The sequence below is a fragment of the Bos grunniens genome, chromosome 15 (assembly GCF_055505025.1).
Source record: "Bos grunniens cultivar Pamir isolate PY7600 chromosome 15, Bosgru_T2T1.0, whole genome shotgun sequence".
Lineage (NCBI taxonomy): Eukaryota > Metazoa > Chordata > Mammalia > Artiodactyla > Bovidae > Bos > Bos grunniens.
The window spans coordinates 26,432,428-26,456,046 of NC_141179.1; the positions used below are offsets into that span (position 1 = coordinate 26,432,428).

Here is a 23,619-nt window from a genome sequence, read left to right on the forward strand (position 1 = left end):
AGTAGCAGTCAGTGATGTAGTTAACCTCCAGCTCATAAAGGAAATCAGACTGTATAACTCAGATTCTACCTATGACTAGCCAGGACTCATTGGAAACATTTTAAGAGTCCCAGAGTAGATTCAGCACTGGAGTCTCTGAATGTCTTGAGTGACCTGTGTCTTGTTGAAGGTGACCCTGAATCGTGTATACAGCCATTATTTATGACTGCTTATAGTTCACCATATTTTGCATCTGAGTGAGAAGAAAGCAATTCTAAGAACTGAATTTATGCCAAGAAAAATCCATACCGTATCTTCAGATTGTGCATGCCTTGGGGCACATGTGCACCCATGCCCACACGCACCTGCACACACACACACACACACACACACAAGCAAGCAACACTGTCCCAAATCACATACTCAAACCTGATCCTTCCACGTCCAAAACAGGCTTAAACTCTGTTGGTTCAGTATGGGTATAGCTTGGTGCAGTATGTCTCATTTACATGACGGAGTAATATTATTCAAAAACAAGTTCTAACAATAGCTTGTAATAAACTCTTCACTGAGGTTAATGATGCCTACCCCTATGGAATACTGATGAGGCAGAAATGCCTAAGAAGCACTTGGTATAAAATAAAATGAAATCAGATGCCAAAACATGGTCAGCCCCCTTTGCCCCCATCTTGTACCACTGAGAATTAACTAGATTAGCCATTTGGAATGTTGATTCTCAAAATAATATACCTCAATACCAGAAAACTGACAGTTTTGTGTTTTACCTTTTAAACCTGACAAGGTTTTCTTACTATCTTAACTTCAAGAGAAAAAAGAGCAAAAGGCAATTCCCACAGGCCTCAAGAGTACTGAGACCTAGTCAACAAAAATAGTTTTAATTACAGATAAATTTGTGGTTTAGCTGGTAGGAAATTTACTGAAAATTGTTCTAGGGAAATGCTTGGAGAATAACAGTATAAACCGATTATTAGAGTTTGTCTTTTTTTTTTTTTTTTTTTTTAAAGTATCTCTATAATACAGTCTTCCATATCTAGGCAGATCTTGTCAGAGACAGATGGCCTAAGCCTGTATTTAACAATGAATGATTAAAAGCAAAGTAAAAGAGGCTAGATACTATTTAATCCTTCTTCACAAATAAGCATCAATAAAGCTATGAGGTCATTGAGTATTTTTATGCTTATAACCTCAAAAGAAGTACACCTTATTGCTTATCCATAGTTCCATCATCACTCTTGCAAATCCCATACAGGAATTCATTTTATTAGACATCGACACAAGGGGTCTTATCCAGAAAGTGCAGTGCCACTGATCTTTCATTCAATAATCAAGCACCTACTATGTGCCAGGGGAAAGGAACACAGAGAAAGCTGCCATTATCTGCTAAAGGATCTGAATTTAATGTTTATCTCATTCAATCATCTCTTCAAGTCTCTGCCAACAGAGAAATCATACAGACATGCCCAATCCAGATAAATCTTCCCATAAGGATCAATGGTACAAGCTGAGAGCTCAGCTTCCTTTGCCTCTTGTCGCTACAAAGTTCCTTTGGCCGCAACACTACACCTGGCACCAGTTTCACAATCAGCGGGACATGGCATAACTGGTGCCAAAGTACCGCATGCATTCAAGCACCAGTGACCTTAAATGGCGGTCATTATTACCATCTCCTACCGCTTTTTGACAGTTGGCCGCTGTTCTCTGAATGTCAGAACCCTCTAAATTCTACCGAATCACTGAACTTGTGGACCAAGGTTGATGAGGGGTGCTCCAGGTAATGGCTTTTCAGTATTAAAGAAAACAGTTCCTTCTCTTCTTGTAAGAAATATGTTAAAAAAGATTCAGAAACCCCAGACAGTGATAGATCTGTTTATTTGCCAAGTCCATTTTAAGGTAATTTCCCTTTTTAAACAGCAATCTGGATGACTAAGTTAAGAATAATGGAAAGAATAAGATGAATGCATGCAAAAACACAATAGGGGAGGTTTAAGATAAACAGAAATTTGTTTCCTTAGATTCAAGGTCCACTGATCAGTTCATCAGTTCAACTAGGAAAAGCTGAAGAATGTACTTTGCTCTTTAATAGGAAAGGCTAAGATTCTTGGATTATTCCAGGGCTTTCACTGGGGCCTGAATCAAATGATCTTGGGACTGTTTCTTCTGGTAATTTTCAATACACGTGTGATCCCTCTCAGTGAAATCTAAGCTATGTTCATTCTTATTCTGGCATCGAGTGTCTCTCATTTTCAAAACCTATTTCAGTTCCTGAAATACGTGCTTCTATAAACTCTAAGGCCAAGTTTTCCTTTCAAAAGTGTTCCTAACATTTACATTTAGACCCACCATTAAGTCTCTTTTATACATGAAACCCTCCCAATCAACACTCTCTTATATCTTTCTTTCATTCCTCCTTTTTAAGGAGGTATTTGTTTAAATCAATTCCTTCCTTCCATTTCTAATGAAAACACCTGGACTTGGCCTGGTAGAAGCACACATGTATTATGACCAGAAATACCACCATTTTAAAAGTGCCCCATGCATTTTCTCTAGCAGAGTAAGTTATAAGGCAAGAGGAGAAGAAGAAGGAGGAAACGAGGACGGGGAGGAGGAGGTTATTTATTTAACTTGTTTGGTAGGGATCAGATCCACTCTGGCAACATCATATTTCTGACAGAGTATATAAATATCCATGACACTTCCAGAATGTCACAATCAGTCCTTTACTTAAGTCATTGGCTATTTCACCTCTCATACTCTATTATGCATTTGGCAAGCTATCACTCTGTACTCTTAAATTTTTTAAAATAGCATCACAAATCTGGTAATTAATATACTATATATAATAAATGCTCAAAGTAGTAAAATTACCAATTCAGAACTTATAATATCAATGTTGACATGTATCTCATTTAATAATGGTTTCCTTAATTTCTACATCACTATATCTGGCTTTTAATTTGAAAAACAGAAAGGAAAACAAGGGTAAAAATTAAATTTTTTTATCGGTTTTCAGCTGTAGCTCTTTGTAGGTGTTTATAGAAAACCTTAATAATTGATTAAACAATGCTCCCTATCTCCCTGTAGAACATCCTAACCGAAGCCAGGGTATTCTGCAGAGTCATACGTGTGGGATTCTCTACCAGCTGAGTTGCACAGTTACCATGCATTCACTGGGTCTGCTCCCAAACCTTTTTATTCTAGTTCTCTTTGTTAATGTAATTTCAAAGTCTAATTAAATCATATGTGAACAGATGATACCATATAAATCAATGAAATATGAGTGTAAAAAGAGAGTGATTTGCTGTTTCTACCAAAATTAAGCAGAATATTTGAAAGAATTTCATACAGATGAGTCATTTAACAATTATCACTGACTACATGGAGGTTAGATAAAAGTTTCAGGGGAAATTTAATAAAGTCTAGAAGGATTCTGCATGTAGGTATTTCACAGCATTTTTAAGCAACGTGCTTGATTCAGATAAATATGGATTGGAAAACAGAGGGACTGCACTGTGGGTGTGGTTTACACAAGAAAGACATAGGGAAGTCCACCCAGCAAAGAAAGTGTTTTGTTTAGTTGCTGTAGATGTTTAGTGGCTGAGTTGTGTCTGACTCTTGACTTAACATCAAACACTGGCAAATACAAAATGAAAATATTTATGTGCGTCATAAATATAACTATGAATGTTAAAAAGCTGAAAGTTATGTATTGATAATTTTTAGATTGGTCAGAATCTAAAAAATATGTTAGAATTTTTTTGATTGGTCAACTACTGGAATCAACCAAACTGGACAAGAAAACTTCTACTGTAACTTCTTAATGACTTCATATGATAGATAGCTCAGGTGTCCCTAATGCAGCAAAAAAAATTGGAGGGGGGACACAAATTTGTATTTTCAAAGTATCAAACTCAAAATGCTAAAATGATCACTCTGCTAATCTTGATTAAACCAGGAAGCAATTTTCAGGATCAGAACATTTAGAAATTCAATCTTGATAATATGGGGGGATTTTACCCAAGTGCCTCTGCCCTCCACCCCTCCCCCACCCCCCCCAACCATCACAGTTAACATGGTTTAGCCATCTAGTGACCTGGCAACTTGTGTGAGCATGGAATAGGTTTTCTGCATAAGGGCTGCAGCCATGAAAGGGCCAGGATTAATCGACACCTGTGTGGTAATATTTTCATCTAGATTAATGGCTCCTTTTTTGCAGCGCCCAGTGATTTCTGTCACTAGGGTCACATGTTATCATACAGCCTTCCACAGATAGCGCTGGCATGCTCTAGACTCTGCTCTGATCATATAATGCATGCGCATTTGGAATCATCAGAAGCAAACATCACACTTCTCTGCGGCACAAAAACAGGCGAACAAAAAGACTTGCTAAGCAAATTGCCTGTCTCCGTGCCTCCTTGATAGGAAAAGTCAGGAACCTACTTAAATATTTATTTTTAATTCCTCTGGCTAAGATTCTGACATGCAAAAAATCCAAAATGCATAGCTTTTTAGTGTCAAGTGATGTCCAAAGCAACAGGCAGCATATTTTACATGCAGGTCATCTGTACTGCATTCTTGTAAGGCTGTAAAGACAGTTAGTCTTGTAGGACCTTGAGTCCACATCCCCTGGGATACCTTAAAAAAGTCTCCTTCGAAATGAGGCAAGTTTCTAATCTTTTTCTTTTACTCCTCACAACATGCAGAGCAGTAAGTCTTTTTGTTACTGAGTTTGTGTGATGTAACAAGTGGCACTAGAGAAGAAAAGAAGAGAAATTGCATACCAAGAAGAGATGTGTTCAAATTTCTTAGAACATGCATTTCTTCCAAGTAGGTCAAATAATTTTACCAAAAAAGAAAAAAAAGCTTCCTTAAGAAATCAAATGAAGAATATAATACAGAGGAAAAGAGAAATATATAATTTGACTTACTCAAGGTCATAGTGTAAGTCCATGCCAAAAAAAAAAGTAGTAGTTCTAAATTACCTTCACCTCAGAAGTAATCTTTCTACATTATTTCACCAAGAATTAATGTGAAATGGTCTGAAAAGAGCTGAACACTTTGAAACTACATGCAGTCAGTCCTTCCCCCTAGTATCCTAGCATCATGGCAGTGGGAATGTAGAATATTTTGGACCTTGGATGGGTCATGCCCTCATATATATTGAGGAAACCAAAAGTCTCAATGATTTACATAAAAATTGTCAAGAATTACTTTTCGCATGACATTCTGAGTACTGTTAAAGATGAAAACAAACAATAGGAACTGGCTGGACAGTATGTTTTCTTTTAGAAAAGTGTGCAGTGCCCACCTGGAACCAGTCTTTATTCAAAGAAGCTCCTTCCCACTTACTTGAACTAACGTACAAAGTATGGACTCATAAATCAATAGCTCACTTTAATATGTTCTTTTTTAAGTGATAATTTAAGTTTTCTTTTTATTATAAGATGAATTCATATTCATCATAGAAAATGAGACAAAAAAATAAAGGAGCAAAGTGAGATCACAGGAATCTCACCACTCAGAGTCAACCTCTGTTAGCATTTTGTTTTACTCTAGGTTTTTAACATTTTGTGCATTTTTAGCACATTAATATATGCATCAATTTTATAAATTTTAACAGCATTTTAAGAGGATTATTCAGTTGTCTTCTGATTTTATTTTCATTGGTTTAATAAATTTGAGACGATTCTCCTCTGTGAACAAAAGAGTTTCTTAGAAAAAAAATTCAGTGAGATCTCTAGAAGTAGACATTAAATAGGTCCAAATTTAAGTGAATCTTAAAGGTAAGAAAATTTCCCTTTTTTTTCATATGAGATGATCCCCTCAAAACATGAAGTTTTGTTTCATTTTGTTTTTAACTTGACTATAGCATACCTTTTAGGTCTGAGATTGAGATGGCTAAATGTCTAGGTATATTTCCTCCTTTAGTTTTATGTACATGTTCAAAATCACATGGAATATTGCAGAGTATATTTAGGAAAGTGCTTTGCTGTTTTATCCTTTCACATTTCATGAAGAACTCCTCAGGAACAAAATTGTCTTACCATCCCTAGAGCTACTTTTTTTTAGGGACACCATCCTGAGCAAATCATTTCTCCTTAGAGGGTGTTTTAGACACAGCACTTGTAAAACGCACGTATGACACAGCTGCCACAAGCACCAAGTCACTCAACAGTGGCACAGTTGCTCACACATCTTTCAGGCACACAATTGAGATCTTCCTGCAAAGACATTTGCAATACTTTTATCTGTTCTTTAAATGACTTGTTTAATAGAGTTGCCATATGATCTCATCATCCCACTCCTGGTCATATATCTGGACAAAACTATAATTCAAAAAGATACATATACTCCTATGTTCATAGCAGCACTGCTCACAACAGCCAAGACATGGAAACAACCTATATATCCATTGACAAATGAGTGGATAAAGAGGACGTGGTGACACACGGTGAAAGTGTCAGTTACTCGGTCACGTCTGACTCAGTGCAACCGCACAGCCCGGCAGGCTCCTCTGTCTATGGAATTCTCTAGGCAAGAATACTGGAGTGGGTAGCCATTCCCTTCTCCAGGCGATCTTTCTGACCCAGGGACTGAACCTGGGTCTCCTGCATTGCAGGCAGATTCTTTACTATCGGAGTCACCAGGGAAGCCCGGTGGAATACTACTCAGCCATAAAAAGAATGAAATAATGCCATTTTGCAGCAACATGGATAGACATATAGTTTATCATGCTAAGGAAGTAAGTCAAAAAGACAAATACCATGTCATGTCACTTATATGTGAAATCTAAACTGTGATACAAATGAACTTAACTATGAAACAGACTCACAGAGAGAGAGAATAGACTTGTGGTTGCCAAGGGGGAGGAGGAGTGGAGGAAAGATGGAGATGGAGCTTGACTAGCAAATGCAAACTAGTGCATACAGAACGGATAAACAACAAGGACCTACTGTATAGCACAGCAAATGATATTCAGTATCCTGTGATAAACCATAATGGAAAAGAACGTAAAAAAGAATGTATATGTGTATAACTGAGTCACTGTGCTGTACAGCAGAAATAAACACAACATTGTAAATCAAGTTTTCTTCAATAAAAAAATTTTAAGGGATTGAAAAAGGCTTGTTTACAATAATATCCAACATGTCATCTAGAGGTCATACCTAAATCATTAAGCTTGTACTAAATTTCTATCTCTCTTTTTGAATCTGACTCTGCATATTCAGCAAGCATTCATGAAGGCTGATTTGATGTTCAAAGTAATTGAGAGACTGATCTACAATATGAGAGACTTTTAATAAACTTGAATATATATAATGACTTCTCTCTTGGAGGAATAATATTTGGGGGGAAGAATCCTAATGTTAGCAGCACATATAGTGACAAGAACACATCAATAGCCCATGGTAATTTTCCTTGTAGCATGTTTTTGGGTTTTGTTTTCCTGTCTCTCTTCTGGTTACTGTGATTCTAAGACTGAAAACAGCACTACAACAACCACATTTGGGGATAAATGAATTAGTATAATAACCTCTTGTGCAGTGCTATCCAAGAGGACTTTCTGCCACGAGAGAAAGGTTCTTATCTACACTGTCCAACATGGTGGCCAATAACCACACGTAGCTATCAAGCACTTGTCAAGGAGCTAATGCGACTGAGGAAATGAACTTTAGTTTTAAATTTCAATAGCCACAGGTGGCTACTGGCTATCCAGCTTGATAGTGCAGCTCTAGGGCAAAGAAATGTGTCAGTCCTTCCGACAGCTTCCTCCCCTCACTGTTCAGCAGAGCGAGAGGGATCTTGTTCTTGCTTTATCTTGCAATAATAATTTTTTAGATGAATCCTAAGAAGAGAGGCCTCTTTTTCTTAATAAGGGCATGTGGAATCACTGAAAGGAGCAGAACAACCCAGTCTCATTGCAGAGCAGCCCCTGAAAGAAAAACAAATTCCACAATCCAAAATTATTTCTTATGGTACCTTCTTTGCAACCCGTCGGCAAACCTTCAAAACATTGGAGAGACAGTTATTTTTAAACTATCTAGGATTCTATGGGCATGGTTAATCATTTGTTCAGAGAAAGAAATATAAACTGGACATGCAAGATTTTATAATCCCATTTGCTAGAAGAAGCTGGCAGAAGATGCATTAGCTAACAAAACATAGTCATCATTTTATTTTTCAATTAATTGTTAGAACTGCAAAGAAAACTCTCAGACTTCTCAGACTTGCAAAGGAAAGACAGCTAACAAGCTAAAGAGTAAATTAAAATATAAAATTCTGATGCCACAAAAAATTCCAAACAAAGCTAAGGGCATACTGGCTTCCCAGAATCTCTGTAACAAAACAAGTATATTTGCATTCACAACATTAACAACTGAAATAAAATTCAGCCACCTCACTCACAGATGATTTTTTATTTTATTAATATCCTCACAGATTTCACCTGTCCACAAGCATTGATTAGAAAGAAAAAAACAGCACCATGTCTGATCAGGCTTCTGACTCTAATATTAACTGAAGGGAGAAGCACAAGCAAAAATCGAGCTACAATACATTATTCTGAAATGCTGCCACAGGAAAAAAGACACAGCACTGATTCCATCCACTTCCATTTTCTTTGCAACAAATCTGTCACTTAAGACTAAGATGTTAAGATATGACTTATCCTTGCAGAAGCCATCTTCTTATAAATGCAGATCTCCCAACAGGCTTCATAGCCCTGATCTCTTCCCACAAGTTGCTCCTGATTCAAGCAGATAATTTTGCTCTCTTTAATCCAGTGGAAGTGAGTTCTTGACACTTTAAAGAGAATTATGAGAACAAAAAAATCTCTTGCCAGAAAAGCACAGGTAAGGCTCTAGTCCCTTGATGGGTAAGTGTTCTTTATTTTGCCACAGAGCCTGCTAGAGCAGTAAGAGAGATCAGAGCAGATGTGTGGTTCAGGGGGCCTTAATGATATTCAAGTTACACAGAGAAAGATTCAGGTTCATAGGACAACACTACACTTCCCTTGGATTCCCTTGTGGATCAGCTGGGAAAGAATCCACCTGCAATGTGGGAGACCTGGGTTCGATCTCTGGGTTGGGAAGATCCCCTGGAGAAGGGAAAGGCTACCCACTCCAGTATTCTGGCCTGGAGAAATCCACGGACTCGATAGTCCATGGGGTCGCAAAGAGTCAGACCATGACTGAGCAACTTTCACACTCATACTTCCCTTACGGCTGCTGTTGTGAACTGAATGCTTGTATTCCCATAAAATTCATATGCTGAAGTCCTAACCACAACCCCCAAATGATGATGTTTAGAGATGGGATCTGTAGGAGGTAACAAGGGTTTGATGGGGGTCATCAGTGTGGAGTTCCCACAGTGGAATTCCTGCCTTTATAAGAAGAGACACCAAAGGGCTTCCTCTCCCTCTTTGTGCATAAAGAGGTCATGTGAGCACACAGCAAGAAAGCACCTAGCCACAGCACTGGTTGTGCATGTGCCTATTCCCACCAGGCAGCCAAAGGAAAGGGTCTCAGAATTCAAGCTGACTATCACACGTGTGTAACAAACTATCTGGGGCTACAGGGAAGCTACCTGAAATGTTAGAGGGAACGGTGAGCAACAGGCTGGAAGTAGTGCCTATTCCCACCAGACAGCCAAAGGAAAAGGTCTCAGAATTCAAGCTGACTATCGCAGCTGCACCCTTAATTTGGATTTAAAGTTGGTCTCCCTGATTCCTACGTACCCACCTCTGAAGGAAGAGTTAGAAGAATCCCACGGTAAAATACCCAGTACCATCACAACTCCGCTATTAAAGAAGTCAGCATTAAGTATTGGCTACTTAACCTACATTTAAAACTAACTAAGACTTCTGCTTCCTGCCAATATGGAGTCACAGGAACCAGGCTGACCCTCCTACCTGAAACAACAACAACAAAGTGAGTGAAAAAACAATGGTTTTCAAGACACTGGACACGAGAAAACAAAGGACACTGGTTCCTGAGAGACAGGAATCAAATGATGTGAGCTTTACTGCTGTCCCAATCTTACTTCCTAGAAGAGTTTCCTGGACACAGCCTAGGGAAGGCAAACTGAGGTGAAGTTCAGAGAGACAAAGGCAGCTAGACTGTGCAGGACCAAGTACTGAGGAGAAAAGAACAGCCTAGCGAGGGAACCCCAGAGCTCTGTAGAGGGTCCCTCTCAAGTACTCAGCAGAACACTAATCAGGGCATAAGTGTGATTAACTACCTGGAGCTGGAGAAAAAAAACTATCTGAGATGTTAGAGGGAATGGTGGGCAACACACAGCAAGCTGGGAATAGTGCTCTTTCCCATCTGACAGAATAAAAACCCTAGAAAGGTATTGCCTCAGTAGTGGTAATAATTGGTCATAGACTAAACACTGCTCCAGTTCCACCTAACAAACCTTAAAAGCAGAACCAAAAGGATCAAACTATTTCCAAGTAACATAACTCCATACCAAAACCAAGCTCAAGAGTACACACAAAAATATCCAGCACCAAACAGGAATATCACAATGTCTAGCAACTAATCAAAGATTAGCAGGCATGCAAAGAAGCAGGAAAATAAACCCATGTAGAGAAAAAAAAAAGCAACCAAAACTGACACAGATTGACACAAACAATAGAATTAGCAAAGATATCAAAAGACACAATATAACTGCACTAGGTGAGTTCAAAATAGAGACAAAGATTTAAAAAAAAAAAAAAAAACCTCAAATAGGGAATTTCCTGGCTGTCCAGTGGTTAGGACTCTACACTTCCAATGCTGGGGCCCAGGTTCAATCCCTGGTCAGGAAAATAAGATCCTGCAAGGCACACAGTGTAGCCACAATAAATAAATAAAATACAAGCTCAAATAAAACATCTAGAAATAGACTTCAAGAGGTGAAATGAAAAATACACTGGAATTAACAGCTCATTAGACATTCAGAAGAAAAAAAAAGTTTTGAAAATAAAGCAATAGAAACTTTCCAAAATGAAATAGAGACAAATAAAGAAAAAACAAAGGAAGAAATCAGAACAAAATAAAACAAAACAAAAATAATCATTGAGCTGTGGGACAACCACAGACATAATAAGTTCAATGAGCTTCAAGCACAGAAACAAGATGAAAATTACACCCAATCATGTCACTCTAAAATTGCTCAAAATCAGTGATAAAGAAAACGACATGCTATTTATATAAAAAGGAAGATAAAGATAACATCAAATTTATCATTAGGATCATGTAATCAAAAAGACAGTAGAACAATATCCTTAAAGCATATAAAGAAAGGAAATCTGTCAACCTAGAATTAAATATCCAGTCAATTGCTCTTCTGAAAACAAAACAAGAGGTTTTTAGAAATACAAAAGTTGAAACAAGTAATCATCAGTAGATCTGAATTACAAGAAATGTAAAGGAAAGTTGATAAGGCAAAAGGAAGATTATTATCACCTGGATATAACTCTACAAAGAGGAATAAAGTATACCAAAAATAATAAATGGATAAATGAATAGGAATGTTCTATTACTATTTAAAAGATACTTTAAAATATTTATTTTAAAGCAAACTAGTAGACTATTTACACAAAATAATAATGTGCTGTGAAGTTTCTAGCATATGTTATAAAAGTAAAATGTATGGTCAAAATAGCATATAAGCTGGGAAAGAAAATTAGAAGTCTAGGATTTAAGGTCCTTGTACATGAAGGATTTAAGGTTCTTGTACATGAAGGGTTATTATATCACTTGCAGATGGATTTAATAAGTTAAAGATGTATACTATAAACCCTGAAATAGCCACAAATATTTCTAAAAGCAATTATAGCTATAAGCCAACAGAGGAGATAACTGGCATCATAATAAGTACTCACTTAACATAAAAGGCAGAAAAAGAAGAAAAGGAGAAGAAAGTACAGATGAGACAAATAAAAACAAATAGCAAAATGAATTAATCTAACTATATCAATAATCACATTAACAGTAAATGATCTAAATACTTCAATTAAAAGGCAGAGATTGAAAAATAAAAGGCAGAGATTGTCAGACTGCATGCTTCTCAAAAAGCAAGCCTCAGCTATATACTTACTACATGAAAAATACTTTACATATAAAGACACAAATAGGTTAAAAATAAAAAAGATGGAAAAAGGCTTCTCATGTCAACACTAAAAGCTAGCATAAATGCTTTCCATAAGCACTGTATTTCTAGTGTGTAATATACCTCACACATAAAACTCTATCAAAGAATTCACATAATAGTGGTTAAGAGAAATATGAAAGTAGCTCTTTTGAATTTATTTTTATATCATTTACAAAATCATCTGGGGAGGTATAATTCATTGTAACAAACAAAATATATATAGAGAAACATATATTCAATTTATATTCTCCTTACATAATTCAGTGCCTGAAAAATGTCTGGATTCCATGTGAATTCATCTGCTTTCTTTAATCGTAAGTACTATAGGAGCCAAAGTCTTCCTTTTATGTCTTGGCTAACAATCAGACAGCCAAAGCTCAATTTAGTGCCAAAGCCTAAAATTAAATTCACTCCCCCGCACTTAGGCTTATTTTCACTCTCTCCTTCTAATTGGTTGTTGAAGTCTCCTAAAATCATCTTGCTTGCACTATAACACTGGAAACTACTTTGGATTCTTTACAAGTCACATTTTACAATAGAAAGAATATCAGGATATAAGATATGAGTAAATTTGTTCCACCCAAAGCTCTGAAGTTTCATTCTGCACCATAAAGTGAGAGTAACAGTGGCCACTTTGTCTCTCCCTCAAGAACATTAATAAAATGTGAATGTTTACAAATGCAAAACAAAGCTAAACTAATATTAAATGAAGCTAAAGGATGATCAACATTGCGGTTAGATTTTTAAACTGAAATCTGATCTTAAGAAGCAGTCATTTCCAGATTAACTCTTTTTCCCCCGTTTTTAATATTAATTCAAAACTGGAGGGACCCCTGGAAAACTAGAGCATGTTCTAAGACAGGAGTAATAAAATGACCAGACAGTCAGTTTCAGAACTCTGAATGCAGAAAAAAGAACAAGGAAAACACCAGCACTCTCGGGTGAGCATGGATGAAAGAAAGCTTAACCCAAACTAGGACTGGATCTGCAGAAGTATTAAAGATAGGCCCCCAAAGACTTGTGAATTCAGGTATGCACTTGTTACTCCTTTGATTGTCAATTAACATTTCTGCATAAGAGGAAAGGAAGGGAACAAGGGTACAAGGACATAAATTGCTCTGATATTTTATCAAATGAAGAACTGCCCTTAAGCAAATCTACTCCAGTACCAGGCACTCTGCTCTAAGCAGTGAGAATTCTCCCTCTGGCCTCAGGCACAGTCTTAGTTGTGAGGTTCACCTGTATTTTAGCATTCCGAGTGGTCAAATATAACAGCAGCCTAGCTTTTATGGGAGTGCAATACTAATAACTGTAGTCTTTTCTAGTAGATGTATAGAGCAATGAGTTAAACAAGAAAAGAGACTTCAGATGGTACACAGGTGACTCATCAAAAATACAGCCAATCAAAAAAGAAAAAGGGCGGGGCAAGAAAAGGGAACGTCTCAGAAGATAATTGGAGGCATAGTTAAATATCTATACCCTAAAAGGATTTTATAAAACAGTTCTGCAGTTCTTACATGTTGGTATTAGAATCACCTATGGAAATTTAAAATGCAGATGCCAAACTTTATCCACCAGAGGTTACATCAGTGTGTGTCTGATACTGAGAACCCCTAATGTTAATCTCATTAGGAACCAGGATTTGAGGTATAAACAAATAAATAAAAACACAAATGCACGCTTTACAGGGCAGCATGCATAAGCCACTTCCAGCCTTGCAGCACTGTTCAAGGAGAAATCAGAAATGGCCACAGAGCTGGTAGATGGGGGAAAAATATGTGATTTAAGTAAATGTGTGATTTTTAAGTAAAATCTGTGTAGTCCTGAACTAGAAGAGACAAGATGAAGTCATCATGCATTTTATCCTTACGACAATAACAACAATGCCTCCCCCAGCTCTGTACACTAAAAAGATCTAAACACAATGATCTACTTGGAAGCAATAAGCATCCCCTAGTGACCAGATTATAGTTTCTAAATAATATTTCCCACCAAAAGGAACAAGTCCCTAGAAGAAATAATTGATTCCAGGTGTGAGGGGGAAAGAAAAACAAAAATAAACCTTATAAAACAAACCTGGAGTATATCATCATATCAGGAAAAGTGACATTAACAAAGAATCTAGAGTCGTGTTAAAAGGTCTCAGGAACCAACATGAAGAGGCAAAAACAGGATAATGTGAGCATCAACAGAATAATAATTGCAATAGATGAAAGTATGTTTCAAGCTATGAGTTCAAAATACTAAAACAAAACAAACTCCCCATGATTATCTTTAAAGGACACCAGAGAACCAACTAATTATTTGGAAAATTAAATGATCAATGATTTATTTGTCCTTCCCATACGCAGCACCTTAGGGTAATAAAAGGAAGTTTCTCCTTATGAAGTAGGGATAACAAAGTAAGATTACCACTATCTTGTAGGTTCTATTGAAAGAATCTAAACACTGATCTTCAAATAGTTACCAACATCATACAATCCACAAAAGGTACATTTATGATGTGCCTATTTATGGAGTATTCTTGCCCTTCATATACCCCACCCACCACCAAAAGAGAAAGAAAGCCAAACCCAAATCAGATATACTTCAACAATGATTTATGGGAAATTAAGAAAGAACAAATATGCTGAAGTTGAAACTCTAATACTTTGGCCATTTGATGTGAAGAGCCAACTCACTGGAAAAGACCCTGATGCTAGGAAAGACTGAGGGCGGGAGGAGAAGTGGGCAACAGAGGAAGAGGTGGTTGGATGGCACCACTGACTGAATGGACATGAGCTTGAGCAAACTCTGGCAGACGCTGAAGGACAGGGAAGGCTGCTGTGCTGCAGTGCTGTAGTTCATGGGGTTGCAAAGAGTCAGACACAACTCAGCAACCAAACAACAAGAGACAGATACACTAAACAACATCATGAGGACATAAAAACCAAAATCTGATTGTAGGAAATGCTATAGATCAAACAGTCTAGTTTCTTCAACAAATACACTTCAAGGGGGAAAAAAGGATGAGGGAGAAGCTATAGGTTAAAAGAGACAACATTAAAATGATTCGGCAGTGTGAAAGCATAGAAATGGGTGAGATTATTAATGAAATAATGTTGGCCTTGAGTTAATAACTGATGAAGTTAATTAAGTGATGGGAACATAAGGGGGTTCAATACACTATTACCTCTACTTCTGTATGTTTGACATTTTTCAATAGTAAGAAGTTTAAAAATGTCAAAATAAAAAACTAAGAAAACTACGAACTATGGCATTAAAGTTATCTTTGAGGAGAAGAAAAGAGTAGTAATTTTGAGAGGGCATGAAGGGAGACTTCTGGAGTATAGGCTAAAGTCTAATTCTTGAGCTGACTAACAGTTACTCAGTGCTTATTTTGTGGTATTACTGAGCATTTATACTTTGTGCAACTTTCTGTTGTTGTACATCAACCAAAATTAGTTAAGACTAGCATGCAGAATCTAGGTTACTATCCATCAATATAATTAATCAATAAGATGGGGACACTTAGTATTCCATAATGCATAATATTTCCATAGTGTTTAAGAAATTTATGGATGTTCATCAAAAGGAAAAAAGACAGTGTGTTGTGAATGCTATATTGCAGCCTTTAATCTCATAGGAACTAACCATAAGATAGAATCAGGACATATTAAATACAAGGAATACACTAAAAATACCTATCATGAATTGAGTTAAAAGATGGTTATATATTTTTTAACTATTCTTGTAGATAAAGTATAAATACTCAACTTTGACTTATAATTTTTTTTTGCTGGTATACTAACCAGTCTACATTTATTTACTGTATATTATACAAAGGTAAAACTAATAAAACTATTGTACTGCACAAAGATGAAAGCACAACAAACACATAACCTATTTTGAAAAAGCCAAAGTGAGTTGAAAGTCATGTTGCTAAATGGCTACAAGCAAGATTCTTGGTGTTACTCAGTCTTAGACAGGAATCCTCACTCATCTACAAGTTCTGAGACATCAACCAAGTACTTAATCTATTTGTGCCTTTGTTTCCACATTTGTAAATGGAGTGATATCGTCCCGTCTAGTTACTATGAGAATTAAATGAGACAGAAGTCTTAGCTCAGTGCCTGGCGTACAGCACCTGCTCATTAAATGCTAATTACCCTGTATTTATTACTGTTGCAATTATAAAAGGATACCCCTCTGCAATATCTCCCTTGGTAGTTTCAAAATATTCCTCTCAAAGAAATTTGATGAAGAAAATTACAAATATGTTTATACATCATGGGCTCTGCAAAAAGGAGAGAATGCTTTACTTCAAATCAGAGGGGGGAAAAACATACACAAAAATAAGGGGGGCTAGGACACAGCACAAGTAGATGGCCAAAAATGTAAAAGCAAGATATCAGAAAAGCTAGGATCAAAACATAATCACTGGTTTTAGGCTGAAAAAACAAAACTGCAAGGCAGATTTAGAAGAAATTATTCCATAGTCATAAACCACTAGTCAACAGAATCAGGTTATGCGGTGCAAAACCCTTGGGAAACCCCCTGAACCAGAGAGCCATGAAAAGTATATTAGCTCTTGACTGAAGCAGGTACCACTTACCTGAGTATGAAGACATAATGCCAGTCACTGGGAATCCATCAGATAATTCCGGAGGACAGTGGTGGCCCTGGTCTCTCTCTGAGGCTCCACAGCCTCTCAGAGCCCACAGGACTTTTAAGGTACTTTTAAATATGTGGTATATTTTGACAACAGCATGTTTTATAAGTCATTTGTCATCAGCAAACTTTAGACAAGGTTAATGAAAGTTCTGTCACTTTAATGTCTAGCCGGCTTTAAATTACAAATGTCATGCACCATGACTAAAGAAAGGGCACTGCAATAATACCATAAACCATCATCTCCAGGGACATACAGGTAATTGCATAGCTCATTAAAAAACTGTTTTAATTATTAATTGACCGTGTCAGAGTTGTCCTTTGAAGTCAATTTTAATTTTTTTTTTCCTTGCAAGCATTATGATTTCAAGCTGACCTAGAGAACTTTGTGTACCACCTAAAAACTACCAGCACTGGTTACCAAGAACGCTCTCCAATACTTGGGAGTTACTTTCAAGTCATTTGCAAATAATTTGCTTATGGATGGGGGAAGGAAATGGTAGAACTTTTCTGAAGAAGTCAGCTATGTTTAATCACCTTACAGAGACCACAGAAAAAGAAAAGTGAACCAAAATAAAATGCCAGGAGTTAGAGCAAGCACTCGTCTTTTTGTTGATTTTTCTTCCATGATGATGTGAAACAAGGAATAAAAGTTTTTGCAGGAAAAATACAAGTTTTGCAGTCCTTCTGATCAGGAAGGACTTAGCTAAACTTACAAAAGAGAGAGCTAGATAAATGTTTTAATAAACAATTCTAGAAATAGGCTAGTTGCAATTACCAAAGTTGAATAGTCATCATTCAAAAATGTCAGTAGTAATAATTCATACACTTAAAGACAACAGAGGATGAGATGGTTGGATAGCATCACTGATTTGATGGACATGAGTTTGAGCAAGTTCTGGGAGTTGGTGATGGACAGGGAAGCCTGGCATGCTGTGGTCCACAGAGTCGCAAAGAGTCAGACACAACTGAGCGACTGAACTGGAATGAAAGGTATATTTAAGTTCCACCAACCAAGAGAAAAACTAGTAGACTTGCTTTTTTTTTGAGTAAATCTAGAAGGTATCTTCGGAGAAGGCAATGGCACCCCACTCCAGTACTCTTGCCTGGAAAATTCCATGGACGGAGGAGCCTGGTAGGCTGCAGTCCATGGGGTCGCAAAGAGTTGGACATGACTGAGCGACTTCACTTTCACTTTTCACTTTCATGCATTGGAGAAGGAAATGGCAACCCACTCCAGTGTTCTTGCCTGGAGAATCCCAGGAACGGGGGAGCCTGGTGGGCTGCTGTCTATGGGGTCGCAGAGAGTCAGACACGACTGAAGCGACTTAGCAGCAGCAGCGGCAGAAGGTATCTTGGAGTTTCCCTGGTGGCTCAGATGGTAAAGAATTCGCCTGCAAACGCAGGAGATGAGTTCAATCCCTGTGTCAGGAAGATCCCCTGAGAAGGGAATAGCAACCCACTCCAGTATTCTTGCCTGGAGAATTACATGAACAGAGGAGCCTAGCGGTCAATAGTTCATGGGGTTGCAAAGAGTCAGACATAACTGAGAGACTAACACTTCTGTTTTTTTTTCAGAGGTATCTTTTAGAAAGACAAGAGCATGTCCACTCTTGCAAAAGATGCCAGTGGCAAGCTTAAATGACTAATTCTATATTTATAAAGAGACAAGCATCCATAATGTCAAACGACAGAGTTTTCACTGATTTACTGGCAAATTGAACTTTCACTATAAGAGAAAATAATTTCTCAAAATCTGGATCTTATAAATTAATCCAGTCCTTCTTGAAAACCATTTTAAAAAGACAACGCCAACCTTAAGTTTCAATGATTCATTGCCTCGTAAAAATTTGAGGTGAATATGTCTGATAGCAAATTTCCGGAACAAGAACCCTATTACAACACAACCTAAAAATCCACTGTCATGGGCACTAAACAGTTAGGCTGCAGTCGGGAAGCCGCGCTCAGAGTATCCATCAACACAAATACTGACAGCAGAGTCTGCCCACCAAGCTTACAGGGCCAACAACTTACAACTCAAATCTGGGACCAATTTATGGTCTCCGCTGTTGTTAATGACCACACAGGGTGAGGAACCCTGGAAAAATGACGGCATTCTCAGGACTAACATATCATCTCTCAGAATGTGAAAATGAGATAAGTCAATTCTGCTGCATTGTCTGCACCTCGAGAATTAAACAGCAACTACCAACTGATAACAGAAATTACTCTGATGGCTCAACACCGGATTCTCCTTTCCCCCATCAAGCGGAGACTGGCAGATAATGGGATGACAGGAAAAAGTCAGTCGGCCCCCATTTCCTGCATTGTGGAAAGTGTACGAGCAGAGATACAGAGCAAATCACCGAAATCAGTCAGTAAATATACAAATACATAAAATAAAAATAATGCCTGGGTCGGAAAGATCCCCTGGAGAAGGGAATGGCAACCCACTCCAGTACTCTTGCCTGGAGAATCCCATGGACAGAGGAGCCTGGCGGGCTACATGTCCATGGGGTCGCAAAGAGTCAGATTTGACTGAGCAACTAACACACTAATGTTATCTGCAGCTGCAAGGACGGACCTGGAGATTATCATACTAAATGAAGTCAGACAGAGAAAGACAAACGTTATCACATATTCAGAATCTAAAAAAAAAAGTTGATACAACAGAAACAGACTTTATAGGCTTAGTGAATGAACCAGAGAGGAGGAGTGGTATGAAGGATAGCTTGGGAGTTTGGGATTGATATGTACACACTCCTATATTTAAAATAGAACCTATTGTATAATACAAGTATTGTAAACAAGAACCTATTGTATAGTACAAGGGACTCTGCTCAATACTCTATAATAACCTAAATGGGAAAATAATCTTAAAAAGGATGGATATATCTGCATGTTTAATAAATAGCTAGATAGGTAGGTAGATAGATAGAATAAGAAACAGGACCCGACAGCTCAGGCATCAATAACTAAGGCTCAGGAACCAAATCCGGCCTGCTGGCTTGTTTTTGTAGAGCCCGTGCATTAAGAATAGTTGTTACAGTTTTAATTGTTAAAAAAATTTTTTTAGGAATAAAGCTAAAATCACAACAAGAAAATTACATGAAGTCCACATTTCAGTGTCCATAAATAAAAGTTTTGCAGGGACATATCCATGCTCATTGGCTCTAGGAGTGTAACACATTTACTGGCTTGCCCTTGACAGAAAAAGTTTGCCAACCTCGGCTATAATGTAGTGGTACCTGAACTCCGTGCCTTGGATGGCATATCAAGTGAGACAGTCTCATCTTCATACCTTCAAGCAATCTTGATTATTTAATAATTTAAAGACTCCCCCAACCTTAAAGAGGAGAGTTTACAATAAATGATAAAATTCTCTAGCTGCAGGGTACAGCATGAATGTTTCCAAATTGATGATCAAATTCTGTCTCTGGTATACACATATAAGTACAATACAATGTACAATATTCTAATTAAATTGAAAAATGGCTGCACAAGCCCTGTTTCTATTAACCAGGTCTTATTTGATTTAGCAGTAGTAATGAATGCTGAATCAGGTCAGGGTTGTTAAGCTTATCTGGCTTTGCCAATCTACTGAAATTAGGATAATAAAACTGAAGATATAAAATATGGAAGACATTTAAAAAGAAAACTCGTTTATCTTCAATTAAAATATCCACAATACTGACAATAAACTTATTACTCCTCCCTATAGAAAGGTTAGGTTGAGGAAAACAGCACATTAAAAAGAATTCAGTCCAGCATGGGGACCATGGAATCACATTTTAGAAGACCAAAAATAGCTTGGTTTTCTTGTGATACCAACATTTCACACATTTGTAGGGGGGGGGGAAAAACAACAGGCAAAACACGGAAGCTCAAAATATTCCTCTGACAAAAAGCTGCACTAGATTTTTGGCTTCAATAAAGCTAAAATTCTCTACGTGGAATAGGGAAGGAGCCGTGAACCAGTTTCTTGAAATGAGCAGTGTTCTAGGTGGGCATGTTGAATCATCTGCTTGTTTGAGTCATTGGGGGAACTAGGTAGTCACCACCTCTGATTCACTTTACCTTTTCAGACTAAAAACGAAATTCTGGCTCGTTTCATTTTCTAGATTTTATGTATTTATTGACATAAACACACAGAACATAAAACTCCATACTGAAACTGTATCAGTCATCTTGGTATGTTATAAAATAAAGTATCTTTAATAATATTTGTTTTAGGAACCAATTAATTTTATGAGGGAATAATAAAACAGCAGCTTCTTCCTCCCTCTACAGTATAAACCATATAATAATATCAACAGATGTAGGCCAAATCAATGGCGTGAAAACAACCTATTTGACATTGGCTATGAAGATGCACTAATTCCAACTCTCATGAGACACTGACTCCTAGGACCCAGTACCTCCATCCCACTCAAAACCAGAGCAGCTAAAATCTATAATCAAAAAGCAAGATATGCAGTTCCTCTATTTCCCCATTTCCCATAATTTAGAAAATATAAAATGAATACAGTAAGGAAGCCACGCAGGAAAATCAAGAAGGATACAATCTGGGAAAAAAAATAAAGAAATATAAAGTCCTCTGGGTCAGAAGCTGAAGAGAAGTTCCACAAAAGTGCACTTACACGAGCTGAGATGTCCAACTCAAGCAATTCACATCCCTCACATACCAGTCCTGATCATTCTCTTAGAAATGCTATTGTGTGCTATATTCAAAATACTAAACCATCATCAATGTAAGTGATCCCATTAAACAATCTCTGGATATGCCATCCAGCTGAATGTAAAGGAAACTCTAATAATGATCTGAAATGGGAACCAAATAATTTAAAGGGAAATAGAAAGTGTTTTTTTTTTAATTTATCAAAAGACAAATAGTAATTTTAAAACCTTTTTCTATTTTCTACCACCAAAATAAATAAGTTGAGTAAGCAAGCATTAGGCTAACAACTCTTAAATATTAGGAAATTTGTCTTGCTAAGTACTAAGTTTCAGTTCAGTTCAGTTGCTCAGTCGTGTCCGACTCTCTGCGACCCCATGAATCACAGCATGCCAGGCCTCCCTGTCCATCACCAACTCGCAGAGTTCACCCAGACTCACGTCCATCGAGTCAGTGATGCCATCCAGCCATCTCATCCTCTGTCGTCCCCTTCTCCTCCTGCCCCCAATCCCTCCCAGCATCAGAGTCTTTTCCAATGAGTCAACTCTTCGCATGAGGTGGCCAAAGTACTGGGTTTAGGGTCGCCTAAACCCTCTATCAGTTTTCACTAACAGAGTAGACAGTGAGACTCCATAACTGGAGGTAATCAAGCAAAGGATCATGCATGTGTGCTGAAGAGGGATTCAACACTCATTTTAAATATGGCTGGTGAATTGGATCAGATCATCTCCAAGCTTCATCTTCAAAGTATAACATGATTGAAGCCACATAAAATGAAAACTACAGAGATGACATTCACTTAAATAAGGAGCTTAATATTTGTTTTCAAGTCTTAATTAGTGATACTTTTAAAAAATAAAAAATGAGCAGATTTCCTCAGAAGTGCTGAGAGGCTCCCTTTCACACAAGACCTAAAAGGAAGGTGATAACAACAACTTTCAAGATCATGTAAAATGCAATTCCAGAGGAAAATCACAAACTATAAATACCACTCAGAGGAAACTATTTCAATCACAAAGGAGTAACAATGGGTAAAACCAACCATTATATTAATGCATGCATAAGGTTAACTCATTAATCTTATTAGCCAACAGGGAGTCAGCAACATGTAGCAAAAATAGCATAGAATTTGGAATCCAGTGGCCTTGGGTTCATATCTCAGTTCTAATTTGTATTCAGCTACTTAACCTTAGGAATGTCACTTAAACTTTCGGAGCCTTGGGTTTCTTATTTGTAAAATGGTAATATCTTCTTTATTGGGGTTATTAAAAGGATTAAATGAGAAAACATCAAACTATTGAAAACAGTATTTGACACAGTAAGTACACCATAAATCAATTCCCCGCCTCAGTTCAGTTCAGTCGCTCAGTCATGTCCAACTCTTTGCGACCCCATGGCCTGCAGCACGACAGGCTTCCCTGTCCATCACCAACTCCTGGAGCTTACTCAAACTGAAGTCAATCACATCGGTGATGCCATCGAACCATCTCATCCTCTGTCATCCCCTTCTCCTCCCGCCTTCAATCTTTCCCAGCATCTGGGTCTTTTCCAATGAGTCAGTTCTTTGTATCAGGTGACCAAAGTATTGGAGCTTCAGCTTCAGCATCAGTCCTTCCAATGAATATTCAGGACTGACTTCCTTTAGGATTGACTGGTTGGATTCCCCACCTACACTAAAAAAATATTTGCTCAATGTGTTAAGGCTAGGACACAGTTTCTCAAATGGGAATCATGAAATAATTTTAAATGGAATCTAAAACTTCTAAAGTTTTAGTATTTGAGATTTTAATTTAAACATGTACGAAAATACAGCTCCCCCCAAAACCCTGTAATTTCATGGCAAATATTTATTTGGATAAGGGTGAGTAAAAAGATAAATCAACTTAAAGGGAAATAGTACATAAATAATAATATTGGCAATATAAAGTTAAGGCAAAAAATACAGGAAAGGAATACTATGTTAAATATATAAATATATACATAATACACACACATATATATACATATATATGAATACACACACACAAGAGGGTTTCTGTCATTGAAAAGTTTAGTCTAAGGACTGTGCGGATCACAAATGAGCAAACAAATGAAATGCGCCATATATTTCAAGTTCAGAGTCATATTCAGAAGAATGGTGTTAAAGTCCCCCTCTTCTT

The 23,619-nt window shown here is 37.3% G+C and overlaps 1 protein-coding gene across 12 annotated transcripts in view; it reads right to left on the reverse strand.

Moving 5' to 3' along the window:
* The window catches only part of CADM1 (cell adhesion molecule 1), a 353,033-nt gene that overhangs the window by 203,188 nt on the left and 126,226 nt on the right, over positions 1–23,619 (reverse strand). Inside the window, exon 1 of one of the 12 annotated variants that reach the window (XM_086339342.1) lies at positions 1–23,619. This exon is cut by the window's left edge and continues 53,764 nt beyond it; it is cut by the window's right edge and continues 18,603 nt beyond it. The exons of the other annotated variants lie outside the window; for them this stretch is intronic. The gene's annotated coding sequence lies outside the window, so the exon portion shown is untranslated. 12 annotated transcript variants of the gene reach the window in all.